Raw genomic sequence first — 17,220 nt, forward strand, 5'->3', positions numbered from 1 at the left:
ACTAGATTCCATTATCCTTGTTTTGATTTTGTTGATGTTCATCTTATATCCTCCTTTCAAGACACTGTCCATTCCATTCAACTGCTCTTCCAAGTCCTTTGCTGTCTCTGACAGTATTAGAATGTCATCGGCGATCCTCAAAGTTTTTATGTCTTCTCTATGGATTTTAATACCTACTCTGAACTTTTCTTTTGATTCCTTTACTGCTTGCTCAATATACAGATTGAATAACATTGGGGAGAGGCTACAACCCTGTCTCACGCCCTTCCCAACCACTGCTTCCCTTTCATGTCCCTTGACTATTATAACTGCCATCTGCTTTCCGTACAAATTGTAAATACCCTTTCACTCCCTGTATTTTACCCCTGCCACCTTCAGAATTTGAAAGAGAGTATTCCAGTCAACATTGTCAAAAGCTTTCTCTAAGTCTACAAATGCTAGAAATGTAGGTTTGCCTTTCCTTAATCTTTCTTCTAAGATAAGTCGTAGGGTCAGTATTGCCTCACGTGTTCAACATTTCTACGGAATCCAAACTGATCTTCCCCGAGGTCGGCTTCTACCAGTTTTTCCATTCGTCTGTAAAGAATTCGAGTAATTTTCACATCTGTCAACAACTGCTTTCTTTGGGATTGGAATTATTATATTCTTCTTTGAAATCTGAGGGAATTTTGCCTGTTTCATACATCTTGCTCACCAGATGGTAGAGTTTTATCAGGACTGGCTCTCCCAAGGCTGTCAGTAGTTCTGATGGAATGTTGTCTACTCCCGGGGCCTTGTTTTTTGCTACTATGTTAGATGCCCTCATTCCATGAATCACTACTGAGAAGTTTTGAATTTAACCCTGGATGGTGGCATACTTTCAAAAGGAAGTGAAAGAAAGATAATTTCATTATGAACTTCGTACCTCTCTGATATTAAAAAATTATTAATTGACTGCCACATTAGCTATTTTTATCAAAAGTAAAATTTACTTGAGAATACTTGCATTTAGGCAGCTAAATTTTTAATATTGCAGATAGACACATACAGAAGTACACAGAACAACCCTAACTTAGAAGAACTGTTAATTCCTTGCTTGTGGAGGAGAGAGGGGTAGATTGGAGAAGGTTAAAAACAAAGGTCAATCATTCTGGGATGAGAGTGACCCACCTGTTGTGAGAATGAGGGGAGGCAAAATCTGAAGTGGGAGGCATCAGAGTCACTTTTTGATTTGCGAATAAGAACCTCCATCCACTTGAAAGAAATGGAGATATGCACAATCACTAAACTTGTAACACACACTTTTGTCACAGTAATGTGACCACCTGTCAAAAGCCAAAATAGCCACTTCTACAGTGGAAACCACTGCAAGACTTATAGGAAGAGATTCGGTGAGATTCTGGAAGGCACCAACAGGGATTTGGAGCCTTGCTGACTCCAGTGCTGTGGCTAGCTGCACTAGGTTTCACAGTTGAGGATCCGTGAGATGAACAGCCCAGTCGAGGCCATCCTACAGATTCACAATTGGATTACAATCTGAGAAGTATCGTGGCCATGGGAGTACGGTAAACTCATCCTGGTGGTCTTCCAATGACACACGTACACTGTGAGCTGTGTGACATGTTGCATTGTCCGGATGGTAGATGCCATAATGCCGAGGACATAAATACTGCATGTAGGGGTGGACATGGTCCCCAAGAATAGAAGCTTGCTTATGTTGGTCCATTCTGCCTTCCAGAATGACAAGAGCATCCAGGGAATGCCACAAAAACATTTCACAGGCCCTAATGCCCCTCAGTTGTTGCAGGGTGCTTGCTTTCAGATGTCTGATGCTGTACACACCAACAGCCATCCCTTTGATGGAGCATAAAATATAATTCATATGAAAAGGCCACCTGTCACCACTCAGTTGGCATACAAAAAATTTCAGCCTTTGGTGCTGATGAACAGCAGTTGTCATGGGTGCATGAACCAAGCACCTACTGCAGGGGCCCATATGCAGCAGCGTTGACTGAATGGCCATTGAGGAGACACTGTTAGTAGCCCCTTGTTTAATGTAGGTGGGTAGTTGCTTAGCAGTTGCATTTTTGTTCACCCATACACACCTACACATGCGGTGTTCACCCCTGTCACCTAGGGTCCACAGTGTACAACAGCTGCCTCAGTACTGGCTTTTGATAGCACCATTTTGCCATGCTTTAACTATGGTGGCATGCAAAAGTTAACAAACTTCGCCATTTGAGAAATGCTTTCACCCTTGGCCCAAAAGCCAATGTTCATGCCCTTTTGGATGTCTGTTTCCACATTATGACAATGACTGCACAGTTTTCTATCTCCCCCTGACATGCTATGTATACTCTCCACTTCCAGTGCTGCCACCTGTCATCTCTGGGTGGTTATTACATGGTGACAGTGAACATAGGCGGTGGTTGCATTAATTTAACTGGACTATGTTGTTACCACTAATAAGTCAGAGACTGAGCAAATGCCATGACATTGTTAGGCCTATAGGAACATAGTCAGTGTACTTCACAATAAATTGTTTTTCAATAGACAATAATAAGCATTGATTCCATATACTTGTTTTTATTCAGTTGCTGAACATACTCATACCAGTTAATGACAAATGTTACTTAAATTTTGGTTGCAGTTATAGATATTGTAAAATTAATTCTAATGTTGTTTTCATTTAGCAGCTTTATATACAGACCTATTTACAAAAAATATGTAATACTATAGTACAAAACGTAATAGTAATCAGACAATGGAAAATCTAGGATGGAATGTAACAATACCAGAGAAGGAAAGTTGCTACTCACCATATAGCGGAGATGCCGAGTCGCGATATGCACAACAAAAAGATTCACACAATTGTAGCTTTCAGCCATAAAGGCCTTTGTCAGCAGTAGACACACATACACACATGCACACACACACTCATGCAAACGCAACTTGCAAGCATGTCTGCAGTCTCAGAGAACTGAAACCACACTGCGTGCAGCAGCATTAGTGCATGATGGGAATGGTGACTGGGTGGGGGTATGGAGGAGGCTGGGGTGGGGAGGGGGAGGGATAGTATGGTGGGAGTGATGGACAGTGAAGTGTTGCAGTTTAGATGGAGGGCGGGAGAGAAGGTGCAGATGGGGGAGGGGGTAAGTAGCAGAAAGGAGAGAAATAAAAAGAAATTAAAAGACTGGGTGTGGTGGTGAAATGACAGCTGTGTAGTGCTGGAATGGGAACAATGAGGTGGCTGAATGGGTGAGGACAGTGACTAATGAAGGTTGTGGCCAGGAGGGTTACGGGAATGTAGGATGTATTGCAGGGAAAGTTCCCACCTGCGCAGTTCAGAAAAGCTGGTGTTGGCAGGAATGATCCATATGGCACAGGCTGTGAAGCAGTGATTGAGATGAGGGATATCACATTTAGCAGCGTGTTCAGCAACAGTGTGGTCCACTTACTGTTTAGCCACAGTTTGTTGGTGGCCATTCATACGGACAGACAGCTAGTTGGTTGTCATGCCTGTATAGAATGCAGCACAGTGGTTGCAGCTTAACTTGTAAATCACATGACTGGTTTCACAGGTAGCCCTGCCTTTGATGGGATAGGTGATGTTAGTGAGCAGACTGGAGTAGATGGTGGTAGGAGGATGTATGGGACAGGTCTTGCATCTAGGTCTATTACAGCGGTATGAGCCATGAGGTAAGGGATTGGGAGCAGGGGTTGTGTAAGGACGAACGAGTATATTGTGCAGGTTTGGTGGGTGGCAGAATACTATGGTAGGAGGGGTGGAAAGGATAGTGGGCAGGACATTTCTCATTTCAGGGAATGCCCCACAAATCTGAATGTTATATGATTCAACCAGCTGTCCACATGTAGATCCAGAATGAGGCCACTTTCAATTGCTCTCAGGTCTTGATAATGCTGCCTCACACAAGTACATGGTATCTTCATATCGTTTGTGGTCACCACTCAGTATCTGACACTGTTAATGCCCCTTATATAAACCACAAGGTCTAGTAACAACACTAAACACAAAAAATGCTAATGCATTCTGGTGGCCATTCTACCTGTCACAGAGAACTGCAACTCTAACCACAGAGAACTGCAACTCTAACCATCTACATACATGCTGGTGATGTGTACATGTACATAGTTACACTGACATCTGACTATGTCTTCAGGGTGCTTCATTTTGTTTCTCTGGCAGTTTATGTTTCCTGCTGCTTACTTGATCATAACCAGGGTGTGGAGCCATGAAACAGGTTGATCGTTGTGTTCCATTATATGATGATCCATGGAAGTCTGATGTGGACATCCTACCAGTGATAGATTTCAGGATATGTCAACATTACCGAGGTCCCTCTGTCAATATGTAATTGAATTTTATAGTTTTTAATGTTGAACATATAGTGAAGGAATTGGAAATGAAAGTTTGAACAATAGTCATGAAATCTTAAAGCTGTTGATTATGCAACACAGAAGGCTGATGAACCAGTGGTGTTATCTGAACTACTTCAGTTTAAGAGCAGTTTCATTTTTCTCATTTTTTTTAATATTTCTCTTCCACTGTGGGGTCTGTAAGGCTTATTTCTTATAACACTCTTTGTTAACTTTCTTACCACTACTCTGTGATATAAGAAACTGAAGATGACTGCTTATATTCAGGACTACTGCACTGAACTCCTTTGGCTAAGTTGGGAGTGGTGGTGTTTTTTGTGGGTTCAGAGTTACTGCAACCACAGTGAGAAAATTCACAGCCCTGCACAGGGATCAGATAGAAATCAATTTAAACTTGATTTTATTGTGTTGTTACACATTCCACATTTATATAACTCAGCATGCTTTATGATTGGATATTATACAGGTTTTTTAGCTAGAGGTGCTGTGTGTTTTTCATGCAGATGGATACACTGGAAGAGCATGTTATCATAAAATTCATTATTATGTGTTAAATTACATATCCCCAATAGAAATTCATTCATAGTTGGTCAGAACTGAATTACTGAATGGATGGGTCAATTCAAACATGGCTGTATGATTAGCAATTAAAGATTTCAAATAGTCAAACCAGAAAAGAATTTTGCGCATTTTATGTGAAGTACTAAACATGAGATAGTAGAGTGGAGTAGAGTAGAGTAGAGTTTTATTGGTCCTGGTAAACATATAATACTCAAATAGTACATTCTCATGTAGGACAAGTCAATGTATAACAAAATATAATATTAAATTTGCATTGATGTCATTATTTGTACATTAAATGATCACGGAGTTACAATATACGGAGCAAATATTGTACAAAAATAAAGAGTAGATATTTTAAAGCAGAAAGAGCATGTACTGTACTGGCAGATTAATATTTGTATTACAGTAACATTTACATGGTAAATCATTAAATTACTAGTAATAGTTATATGATACGTCACTAAGGTAAAGACACAAATCGTTAGTGAACTTTCTGAAGGAACTCGTGGAGGCTATAGAAGCTGTGATGAGTCAAATATGCCTTAGCAGTTGACTTGAAATTTGCCAGGTCATTTATTGATTTAATTTGTGGGGGAAGTTTACTATAAATAACTTTCCCATAATACAGGGTTGCAGGGTTCCTTTTTTATTCAGGTTGATGTTGGCGGGCTCTAGATGAAAGTCTCCTTTTTCCTGGTGTTATAGGAGTGGATATTTTCATTTTTCTGGAAGAGAGTCGGATTTTCCATTGAACATTTTTTCACAAACATGGTTATCTCATACATACATATACATGGAAGTTGGAGAATTTCTAGCTTTTTAAAGAGAGGTTTACAGGTTTTGTTCCATTTTACACCTTCCATTATTCTTATAATTCTTTTTGTAGCCTAAAGTGCTTTTGGTTAAGAGAAGAGTTACCCCGGAAATAATTCCATACTTCAGTTGTGAGTATATATAGGCATAATACATAGTTTTCTGAGAATCTTTGTTGCAGCATCCCTCTAATATTCTCATTAAATGGCATGTAGTGCTTAATTTCTTACAAACTTTTTCAATATTCTTCCCCCATTTAAGATTATCTTGGAGCCATACTCCTAAGAACTTAATGTCTACATTCTGAAGGTCTTTGTGAGATATCTGAATCTGAACAGTTTGCACACCTTTTTTCACATTGTAAAAACTTAGTGCCTCTGTCTTACTTGTGTTTATTACCAATTTGTTGTGACTGAACCAGTTTTCAATATTGTTCAGTGTCTCAGTTGTAGACTTCTGAAGCATTTCCATTTCTTTCCCACTCAGTAGCACACTTGTATCATCAGCAAACTGGATGCCTTCCCGCAGAATTTGTAAAGGTCATTCACATATAACAGAAATAGAAGAGGTCCCAGAACTGAACCTTGTGGTACTCCATATTTAATGCTTTTATACACTCCTGGAAATTGAAATAAGAACACCGTGAATTCATTGTCCCAGGAAGGGGAAACTTTATTGACACATTCCTGGGGTCAGATATATCACATGATCACACTGACAGAACCACAGGCACATAGACACAGGCAACAGAGCATGCACAATGTCGGCACTAGTACAGTGTATATCCACCTTTCGCAGCAATGCAGGCTGCTATTCTCCCATGGAGACGATCGTACAGATGCTGGATGTAGTCCTGTGGAACGGCTTGCCATGCCATTTCCACCTGGCGCCTCAGTTGGACCAGCGTTCGTGCTGGACGTGCAGACCGCGTGAGACGACGCTTCATCCAGTCCCAAACATGCTCAATGGGGGATAGATCCGGAGATCTTGCTGGCCAGGGTAGTTGACTTACACCTTCTAGAGCACGTTGGGTGGCACGGGATACATGCGGACGTGCATTGTCCTGTTGGAACAGCAAGTTCCCTTGCCGGTCTAGGAATGGTAGAACGATGGGTTCGATGACAGTTTGGATGTACCGTGCACTATTCAGTGTCCCCTCGACGATCACCAGTGGTGTACGGCCAGTGTAGGAGATCGCTCCCCACACCATGATGCCGGGTGTTGGCCCTGTGTGCCTCGGTCGTATGCAGTCCTGATTGTGGCACTCACCTGCACGGCGCCAAACACGCATATGACCATCATTGACACCAAGGCAGAAGCGACTCTCATCGCTGAAGACGACACGTCTCCATTCGTCCCTCCATTCACGCCTGTCGCGACACCACTGGAGGCGGGCTGCACGATGTTGGGGCGTGAGCGGAAGACGGCCTAACGGTGTGCGGGACCATAGCCCAGCTTCATGGAGACGGTTGCGAATGGTCCTCGCCGATACCCCAGGAGCAACAGTGTCCCTAATTTGCTGGGAAGTGGCGGTGCGGTCCCCTACGGCACTGCGTAGGATCCTACGGTCTTGACGTGCATCGGTGCGTCGCTGCGGTCCGGTCCCAGGTCGACGGGCACGTGCACCTTCCGCCGACCACTGGCGACAACATCGATGTACTGTGGAGACCTCACGCCCCACGTGTTGAGCAATTCAGCGGTACGTCCACCCGGCCTCCCGCATGCCCACTATACGCCCTCGCTCAAAGTCCGTCAACTGCACATACGGTTCACGTCCACGCTGTCGCGGCATGCTACCAGTGTTAAAGACTGCGATGGAGCTCCGTATGCCACAGCAAACTGGCTGACACTGACGGCGGCGGTGCACAAATGCTGCGCAGCTAGCGCCATTCGACGGCCAACACCGCGGTTCCTGGTGTGTCCGCTGTGCCGTGCGTGTGATCATTGCTTGTACAGCCCTCTCGCAGTGTCCGGAGCAAGTATGGTGGGTCTGACACACCGGTGTCAATGTGTTCTTTTTTCCATTTCCAGGAGTGTAATTTGAATCCAGTTGGTAGATGTTTGTCTAATCCTCATGTTGTCAGGCTTAGGCAATAGTTTTGTGTGATCTATTATATCAAAAGTCTTAGAGAGATCTAGACATATTCCAATGACATTTTCACCATTATCTACTTCACTTAATAGTTCAAAAATTGCTATATCAGTTGATTGGCCTTTCCTGAAACCATGTTGTGCTGTGGGTAGTATCTTGTGCTCTTCCAGAAAATCTACTACTCTTCTTTGAAATTTTTTTTCTATTATTTTTGAGAATACAGATAGTAGAGTAATGGGCTTGTAGTTAGCCACTTCATCCTTTTTACCTTTCTTGAATAGTGGTTTTGAGCTTAGCTGTTTTTAGGCATTATGGGAAAATTCTGGTTTGAAAGGAACTATTATACAGGTGAGCTAATGGTTGCTTCATGTAATGTGAGAACCATATTTGTTAAACAAAGCAATCTCTAGAAGTTGGTGACCCTACAATAAAAAAAATGAGAGAATCAATGTTTTGAGCTTATTAATTACCTTGCAAAAAAAGTAGCTGCCAAATACTATGCAAGTCTCCTGGACGAGAAAATGTAATTAGGAGGTCTGGATTGCTAAACTAAAAGACTGTCTTTCTTCATGACAATGCACCTGACACAAAAGTGATTTGCTAATGGGTGTTCTAAGGATTTTGAAGTGAAAATTGTTGAAATATCAGCAGGTTTGGCACACTCTGACTTCCACATATTATCGCAAATAAATAAATTCATGGCTGGAAAGAAATTAAAGTATTGTAATGGTTGTTATGGGACCATGGTTTATCTTTGTTAAAATCTCCTAAAATTGTAATTCAAAGGTGGAAGCTGCTCATTTCAGATACAAGGCAACAAAGTATGTTGGAAGAAAATGATATTATTTTAAAAAGTAAGAGACTCGTTTTTACCTAAAAGACTTTGTCTTTAACTAAAAGACATTGTCTTTCACTGCCAGACCATGATGTTTTCTCCTTACCCTCATAATGCTTCACCAATAGCAAATAAATTTAACTGTCACTATGACATTTCCATCCTATGAAAATAATATGAAGCAGTACCAGTCATTTACCAGTTCTAAATATATTTCAACATTCTGCTCTTTCAGAAACTGTACTTGTAGTTTCACATAAAATGTAATTATTTGATGTAAATATATGGGCTTGTTTATACTTGTAGATAGGATAGGCTGTTATTTGAGAAAAAACTTATTTCAACAAATACTCTTTGTGTCTGCGAAACTTGTTCTGATCAATAACACTGCTGATTAAATGTGATCTAATTTTGGATTTATCTGGATCCATATTTATGTCAAAAGTTGGTTAATTTAGTTCTTACCGAAATTAGTTCTTACTGCATAAACAAACAAATAAGTAAATATCAAAATAAACTGTAACTTCTTTTTCAGTTTTCAAAACTGTTTGTTATAACACTACCAAACACTCTTTCAATGTTGTGGTTGATTCCACAGTACATCCTAATTTCTATTGCAGAAGTATTGTTTGCAATTCCAGGCTTAGAGTTCTCCTTTTTACAGGTAAGTGTTTGTTACTTAAATTCAAATTATTTGTCAGAAGTTAACATCGCTTTACTTTGAGTAAATACTTAACAGCCAGTGTAGTCCATTAACTTATTTACAGGCTCCTAAAAGCTTGAGAACAATAACAATAGCTGCATGGTACCTGTGTGTTGCAATTGGAAATTTGATTGTAATTCTTATAACTCAAGCAAGATTCTTCAGAAGCCAGGTACATTTAAATTTTTTGCACAGATATTTAGCTATATATGTTTTCAGCAGGTACAAAGTGAAAGTAACTATTTATTCTCGATATTCTTGAATGAAATATTTCTCTCTTAATATCTAGTGTACCAATGAAAATAATCAATGTTGGAAAATATAATATGCATAGATAAAAAATATACTCTACTAAGCAGCAGCAGGAGAAAGCACTTAAAAGATGTGGAAACATGTGAGATTTCAGAGCCATTGGCTCCTTCTACTCCATTGGCTCCTTCTTCTAGCAGAAGGGTTGAAGAAACAGGAATAGGGATGAGGGAAAAAGGACTGGTTAAGAAATGGGAAGAGTTGTGCAAAAGGTACCCAGAACTTGGGGCCACAGGAGACTTACTAGATGAGTGAGAAGGTAAGAATGATTGTTAGTGCCTGCACAGGACAAGTTTTGAAATCCTGAGAACTTAAAGGTGGAAGACAGACTAATAAGCATCAAGAAGATTACTGAAAAACATAGCAAAAGAGTCAATAAGAATGGAAATCTAAGTGCTTTATACATGGCTGACAGATTTTATCTAGTGTGATGGACGTGGCAAAAAGATAGTACAAGTTCAGAGAACACTTGTAAAATAAATGTTCTGATAGATATTTTGACACTAACTACAGAATTTTCTTGCTGCATTAGCAAGCAACACATTTTTAGTATGTGATATATATTTCTCATAGCATCACTGCTATAAATGCTGCAGGTAAAGCTAGAAAGACAAACAAAAGAAATCACGTACAGTCTTGTGACAAAAGATTACAAATATGAGACACAACTAGAGTTAAATAAGCAGCACCAATGAGATGTTGTTGTTGTTGTGGTCTTCAGTCCTGAGACTGGTTTATGCAGCTCTCCATGCTACTCTATCCTGTGCAAGCTTCTTCATCTCCCAGTACCTACTGCAACCTACATCCTTCTGTATCTGTTTAGTGTATTCATCTCTTGGTCTCCCACTACGATTTTTACCCTCCATGCTGCCCTACAATACTAAATTGGTGATCCCTTGATGCCTCAGAACATGTCCTACCAACCGATCCCTTCTTCTAGTCAAGTTGTGCCACAAACTTCTCTTCTCCCCAATCCTATTCAATACCTCCTCATTAGTTATATGATCTACCCATCTAATCTTCAGCATTATTCTGTAGCGCCACATTTTGAAACTTCTATTCTCTTCTTGTCCAAACTAGTTATCGTCCATGTTTCACTTCCATACATGGCTACACTCCATACAAATACTTTCAGAAACGACTTCCTGGCACTTAAATCTAAACTTGATGTTAACAAATTTCTCTTCTTCAGAAACACTTTCCTTGCCATTGCCAGTCTACATTTTATATCCTCTCTACTTCAACCATCATAAGTTATTTTGCTCCCCAAATATCAAAACTCCTCTACTACTTTGTGTCTCATTTCCTAATCTAATTCCCTCAGCATCACCAGACTTAATTCGACTACATTCCATTATCCTCATGATGTTCATCTTATATCCTCCTTTCAATACACTATCCATTCCGTTCAACTGCTCTTCTAAGTCCTTTACCGTCTCTGACAGAATTACAAAGTCAACCAATGAGATATTCAAACTGTTTTATGAGAGTCTTTGATCACACTTTTTTTAAAGTCCAGACAATTAGTTTCATTTGGTGATGAACATCTTCAGATGTATGTAGTACTATATAGATGTCACAATTGAGTAGATTACTGCACCATAAATGTACAACCACTGTACTGACAAAACCCACATTTTAATTTTGGATGGGTGCTACAAGGATTAGATCAGTGCCACCGTGACTTTGCTAGTTTTCAGGCAAATCTTTTTTCAGAGCTGTAAAGTGTGCATACACACACATGTATGTATGAATGCTATAAACCTGGAAGAGAATTTGTTTGAAAGCTAGCGAATTTCTGTCTTGTTTAGTTACCTTTTGATTGTTTACAGCATCTACTATTCACTGATGTGTTACCTTAACTTACTTTAATCACAGTTGAGCTTATATGATTATTCCTTGTCATATCGCTACACATGTATTCCCACGAATTCATACTACATAATTGACTTTAGTTATGACTCATTCATGTGTAGTGTGAGACAACTACATTTTTATGTTTTGTGATGAGCATGGCTTTTTATTTCTCTACAATATGAATTACTAACTGGTATAAGAATCGGGCAGATATAACAGGATATTATACAATTTTATCACATTAAACCTCATCATAGAAAACTGCATCATCTGCAAAAAAACATGTGCTAGCAGAACTGTATGACAAAGCTTTATTCTGGAAATATCTACTTCATTTAATGAATGTGATAGAAGATAAAATAACTTTCTTGTACTGAGTGATACCAAAGAAACATCAACTGCATAGTTAACTGTTCAGTAATATCACCAAATTGTGAGGAATATGATAAGTTTGATATAAGCAATCCTTTCTTTCTAATTTTGCATAAAAACTGTTTTTTATAATTTAGTTTTTCCATTGAATTTTCAGGCAGTTGAGTTCTTTTTATTTGCTGGGCTTCTTCTGGGAGACATGGTAGTATTTTTCTTTATTGCGCGGAGCTACAAATCTGTATTGCTTGAAGGAGATGGTTCCAGTACTATGATTGATGATCCCCTTTTTGTTAGAGCGTCTGAAGAATTAGTGAAGTGAAATATCTTGGTTTTAGACTGTGTGCACATATTCAACAAATATAATGCAAAATAAAGTTTTTTCAAAAAAGTAACAATTAGTCTCTGATTTTCAACCTTATTTATTATCAATGCTTGTCAATGCACAAGTGTGCTTCTACATATACACTTACAAATTTCTCTGAACAAACTCTGTAATAGTTGTTTTTTGAATGCAAATGATGTATTTGGCAGAAGAAATATGTCTAAGCAGTGTATAGTAGCCTTATGATTAGACCTGATAAGCAGATACGTTCTTGTTATCAGCTATAATCACGATTATGGTGTGTGTATTAACTCCCATAATTATCAGTGAGAGTCGACTTAGTACTATTCATAAATTAGGTTTCCTGTTCTGCATGTGCATATGTAACTTTTTCTTATTCCACATCCTTGTGTGATTAATGAATTTTCAATGGCATTATAGTACAAGAGCAAACAAAAAATATTGTCTCTGCATCATAAGTAAATTAGAGAACAACTTGCCCCTAAAATGAGAAACTGATTTGAAAAAGCCAGCTCTTCCTCTCACACTATTCAGCTACTGCTTTTTGTTCTATTGGGGCCAATCCAATGTTTATAGTTTTCAACAATAATATGAGTAAAATGGAAACTAGAATGTGTTCAGTGGTAACACACAAGGCCATGAGGAAAACAATTCAGCCATGTTACATGCCACAGTAGCCAACTGCTCTCATAATGTGTGACCACAGCATCATCTCCAAAACATTCTTACCCTAATGCTTTCTTCAGTGGACCAAACATATGGTAGTCACATGAGAACAAGTCTGGGATTTTAAGTTCAGTGCTAAATTTGATACCAGTGCAGCTTAGTGAGTTTTTTCACAAGTTATTGCTCTTGTATGTGGTTGTGTAGTGTCATCTATTGCTGTGTAGGAAGAGAACAATGCAACTTGGTTGCTGCCATCATTTGTTGCGATAAGCAGTCTCGGCATAATACAACAGCATGCTGTAGTAGGACGCATTCACTGTCTACCCAAGCAGACAGTCAATCAGCAATCCAATTTTTGAGTCCCAAAAAAAGAGTTTCCAAAAATTTCCTGCCCAAAATTCAAATCCTGACCCTGATTGGTGCTCCCTCTCCATCCCTCCACCACTTCAAACTCCTCCCCTTGTTCTCTGGGGTATATTGATGATCTGATGTTTCATCGCAGGTCACAATATGATCCAGAGAAGCCTCTCCCTCTTCTTCAATGTGATTCAAAAGTCATTAACAGATTTCTTTTCATACATTCTTTTGTGCCTCAGTGAGAAGGTGTGGAACGCACCTTGCTGATATTTTTTTTTTGTATACAAGTGTGTTTCATAATATGTTTCGGACAATTCCATCAACTATCCCCATCTACGATGTAGTCTTGGTGACAATAATCCAGCAATCATCTTCCACAAACTCAAACATTTTTGGATATTGTCTAACACAATTTCAGAAATGCACCTTAATCCTGTCACTGTAGAAGAAATTCAAAAAATCATCATGTCTCTAAAAAGTACGAATTCTGCAGGGGTTGATAATATATCTAGTAATTTATTGAAATATTCTTGTGTGTGGATAAGTGACATTCTCTGTCATATTTTCAATGCTTCCCTTCAGAAAGGTGTTGTTCCCAGTAGACTTAAGTATGCCATTGTGAAGCCCCTGTACAAAAAGGAGGATAAAGCTGAACTAACTAACTATCGACCTATCTCTTTGCTGACAGCTTTCTCCAAAATTCTAGAAAAGCTAATACATGTAAGAATTACTGATCATCTCATGAAGAATGGAGTTCTCAGCAAAAGCCAGTTTGGCTTTCAAAAGGGCCGTTCAACAGAAGACGCAGTTTACGCACTTGCAAATGAAGTTCTAGAAACCCTTAATCAAAAAATGCTAGCACTTGGTGTCTTCTGCGATTTATCCAAAGCGTTTGACTGTGTTGATCACCAGATTCTCTTGCAAAAAGCAAAATTAGTAGGAATAAGTGGTGTTGCAGGCAATTGGCTACAGTCGTACTTCCAAGACAGAAAACAAAAAGTTGTGTTGAATAGCTCGGGTGGAGTATGTGACACTTCCTCAGATTCTGAATGGAGTTCCATTACATGTGGAATGCCCCAGGGCTCAATTCTTGGGCCACTATTATTCCTGATTTTTATAAATGATCTACCATCATGTACAAGCCTGCCGTGTAAATTTACATTATTTGCTGATGATACCACAATTTTTATGAGCAGTAGAACAGTCAACAATCTTGAGGAACTCAGTAATCACATACTCTCAGATATGGTTAATTGGTTCAAGGTGAATGGTCTCTCATTAAATTCCAGTAAGACCAGCTTTATTCAATTCTGTACAAAAACAGAAAAAGAGAGAGAGATAAGTGTGACATGTGGTAACCAACCAATAGTCAGAATGGAAACAACAAAATTTCTTGGAGTGCACATTGACAAGAAAATGAACTGGTCTTCACATATTATTGATCTCTGTAAGAGGCTTAGCTCTGCTACCTATGCTTTACGGGTTGTCACTACATGTGTTGAACCTAACACTGCAAAAGTGGCCTATTATGGCTATTTTCATTGTCTCATTGAGTACGGAATTATTTTTTGGGGCAACCAGCCATTAGCAAGGAAAGTGTTCATTGCACAGAAGCGAGCTTTAAGAATTATATGTAGATTGCGCCCAAGAGACTCTTGTAGAAATAGTTTTCGTAATCTTAAAATATACACAACTACATGCCAATATATTTTTTCTCTCATGTGTTTTGTTTGTAAAAATATAGATATATTTCAACCAAATAGTAATTATCATGAGCATAACACACGGAGGAAGAATGACATACACAGTGAACTCAGAAATTTGAGCTTGGCACAAAAGGGTGTCCATTACACTGGAGCAAAACTCTTCAATGCTCTTCCTCCCGAAATAAAGACAAAGATTCATAACAATAGCGAGTTTAAGAAAGCACTAAAAATATTTCTGCTAGAAAAAGCTTTTTACAGTCTAGATGAATTTTTAACTAAATAAATTGTAATATTTTAATATTATATAATACAAGTTGACATAATGCCACTACGAATTTTATTTAACCTGAGATCTGTATCTGTGTGTGCTCCGTATCTGTTTTCTGTAGTGTTTTAATAATTCTAAGAAAATATGTATTTTCTTTTTCTATATTGCTGCCCAAAGAATTTACTGTATAAGTTTTTATATAATTATGTACTCAAATTTCTGTACATGCTATAAGATTATCAGACTGTATTTGTAAAAAACTGACTCGTTCCACGTCCTTGTGTATTTAACACAGTTGACCTATGGAACACGAAATAAATCAAATCAATCAATCAAATCATTGACACTGCTTGCCATATATGGCTTTGATTTTCCACATTATCATGACCATTTAGAAAGTTCTGGGTCCAACTGAACACTTAGCTTTTACTCAGACCAGAGTGTGGAGGTCATGTGCATGGATATCACCTCTCCATTCTCCTACATGCCAATGCCCAGCACATCATGCTGCTCATGTCACTACATGAGTCAAATGAATAAAATTGTGGTTTATATTAGGCTATATAGTTTCATGCACCTTGCCTTACCTGCACATAATAATAAACCATTTCCTCAATGTTATGCTGCCCGTATCTTAACCACTAATCAAAATAATTACTGTATGTTATGATCATCTTTCACTGGTTAGAAGGATTGAGAGTGCAACCTACAATTTTCCCAAAAATGATGTATTACACCTCAATTGCGAACTTAAGTTTAATGATTAGAAACATTCCAGCCAAATATTTAATGTCACAGAATGAATTAGTTATTCACTTTAACAGTTTTTAAATAAAATATAGAAAAATTAGAAGATAATTGAAATTTATTTTGTTACAAAACTGATTTGGACTAATATAACTACATTCATGTACGAAATATGATACCTTTCCTCTCAGAAATTATCAATGAACTAACTGATATTCCACATAATCAAAGTAATAACTGAACTGACCAGTACCCCCATGTCATGAAAAGCTATACTGAATGGATAACATAAGGGTACTGGTCTATCAGTATTTCTTTGTGTGATAACTGCAGCTGGACCATACCATAAAAAAACAGCTGTCATGACAAGAGGACAACCTAGTGTAAAAGTCAACAGACATGGAGCCATACGTAACTTGTGTTTTAGCATGTGATGATTGCAATCACCTGCCCACACACCTTTGCAGCAAGGGTTATCAAGTGGCTGGGTAATGTTGACAACACTTGGAATAGAATAGTAATTTATTTTACCTAAAAATGCTTGCAGTTCTGTGAGCTTAGCCCAAGGCCAACAGTCTTGCTACATTGGATACACTTTTTCTTGTCTGGTCACCTAAGTTTAGCAACATCAGACCCAGTTAGCACTTGGATTGGTAACCATCTGGGAACACCAGGTGCTGTTGGGTCAGGAACACACAATTTGCAGACTTGCAGAAGTGGTGTCCAATTGAAAGACTTGCACCAGGGTGTTACACCTCATGCCTCAGTGAGAAGATGTGGAACCCACCTTGCTGATATTTTTTTGTGTCCATATGTGTTTGATAATATGTTATGGACAGTTCAATCACTTATCCCCATCTGCAATGCAGTCCTGGAGACAATAATCCAGCAATCCAGTGAGAAGATACACTGTAGGTCTACTGAAAGACACACTCAAAATGTCCTGCAGGTAGGGCACTCTACTTTTTATATTTGCAGTTATTGTTGTTGCACATTACCTGGGCTTCTTTACAATGTGAAAATACAGTTGATAAATTATGTACTTAGCAGTGGCAACTTTGGTATGATAATTTACATGGAAGACAATGTCAGCCATTAGCTGCTTCAAATACCATTTGTGGAGACCCAGGAAGTGTGGTCTTTACATGTGCAGGATGCAAAGTTTGGTTTGTGGGAGCTTAGTTTGGTGGCATACCAGTGGGCATCAGTAA

General features: G+C 38.9%; 1 protein-coding gene across 1 annotated transcript in view; it reads left to right on the top strand.

The window, feature by feature from the left end:
- LOC126482132 (peptide transporter family 1-like) overlaps window positions 1-17,220 on the top strand; it is a 314,290-nt gene that overhangs the window by 269,570 nt on the left and 27,500 nt on the right. The gene's annotated exons all lie outside the window — the stretch shown is intronic.

The sequence above is a fragment of the Schistocerca serialis genome, chromosome 5 (genome assembly GCF_023864345.2).
Source record: "Schistocerca serialis cubense isolate TAMUIC-IGC-003099 chromosome 5, iqSchSeri2.2, whole genome shotgun sequence".
In the NCBI taxonomy this organism is placed as follows: Eukaryota; Metazoa; Arthropoda; class Insecta; order Orthoptera; family Acrididae; genus Schistocerca; species Schistocerca serialis.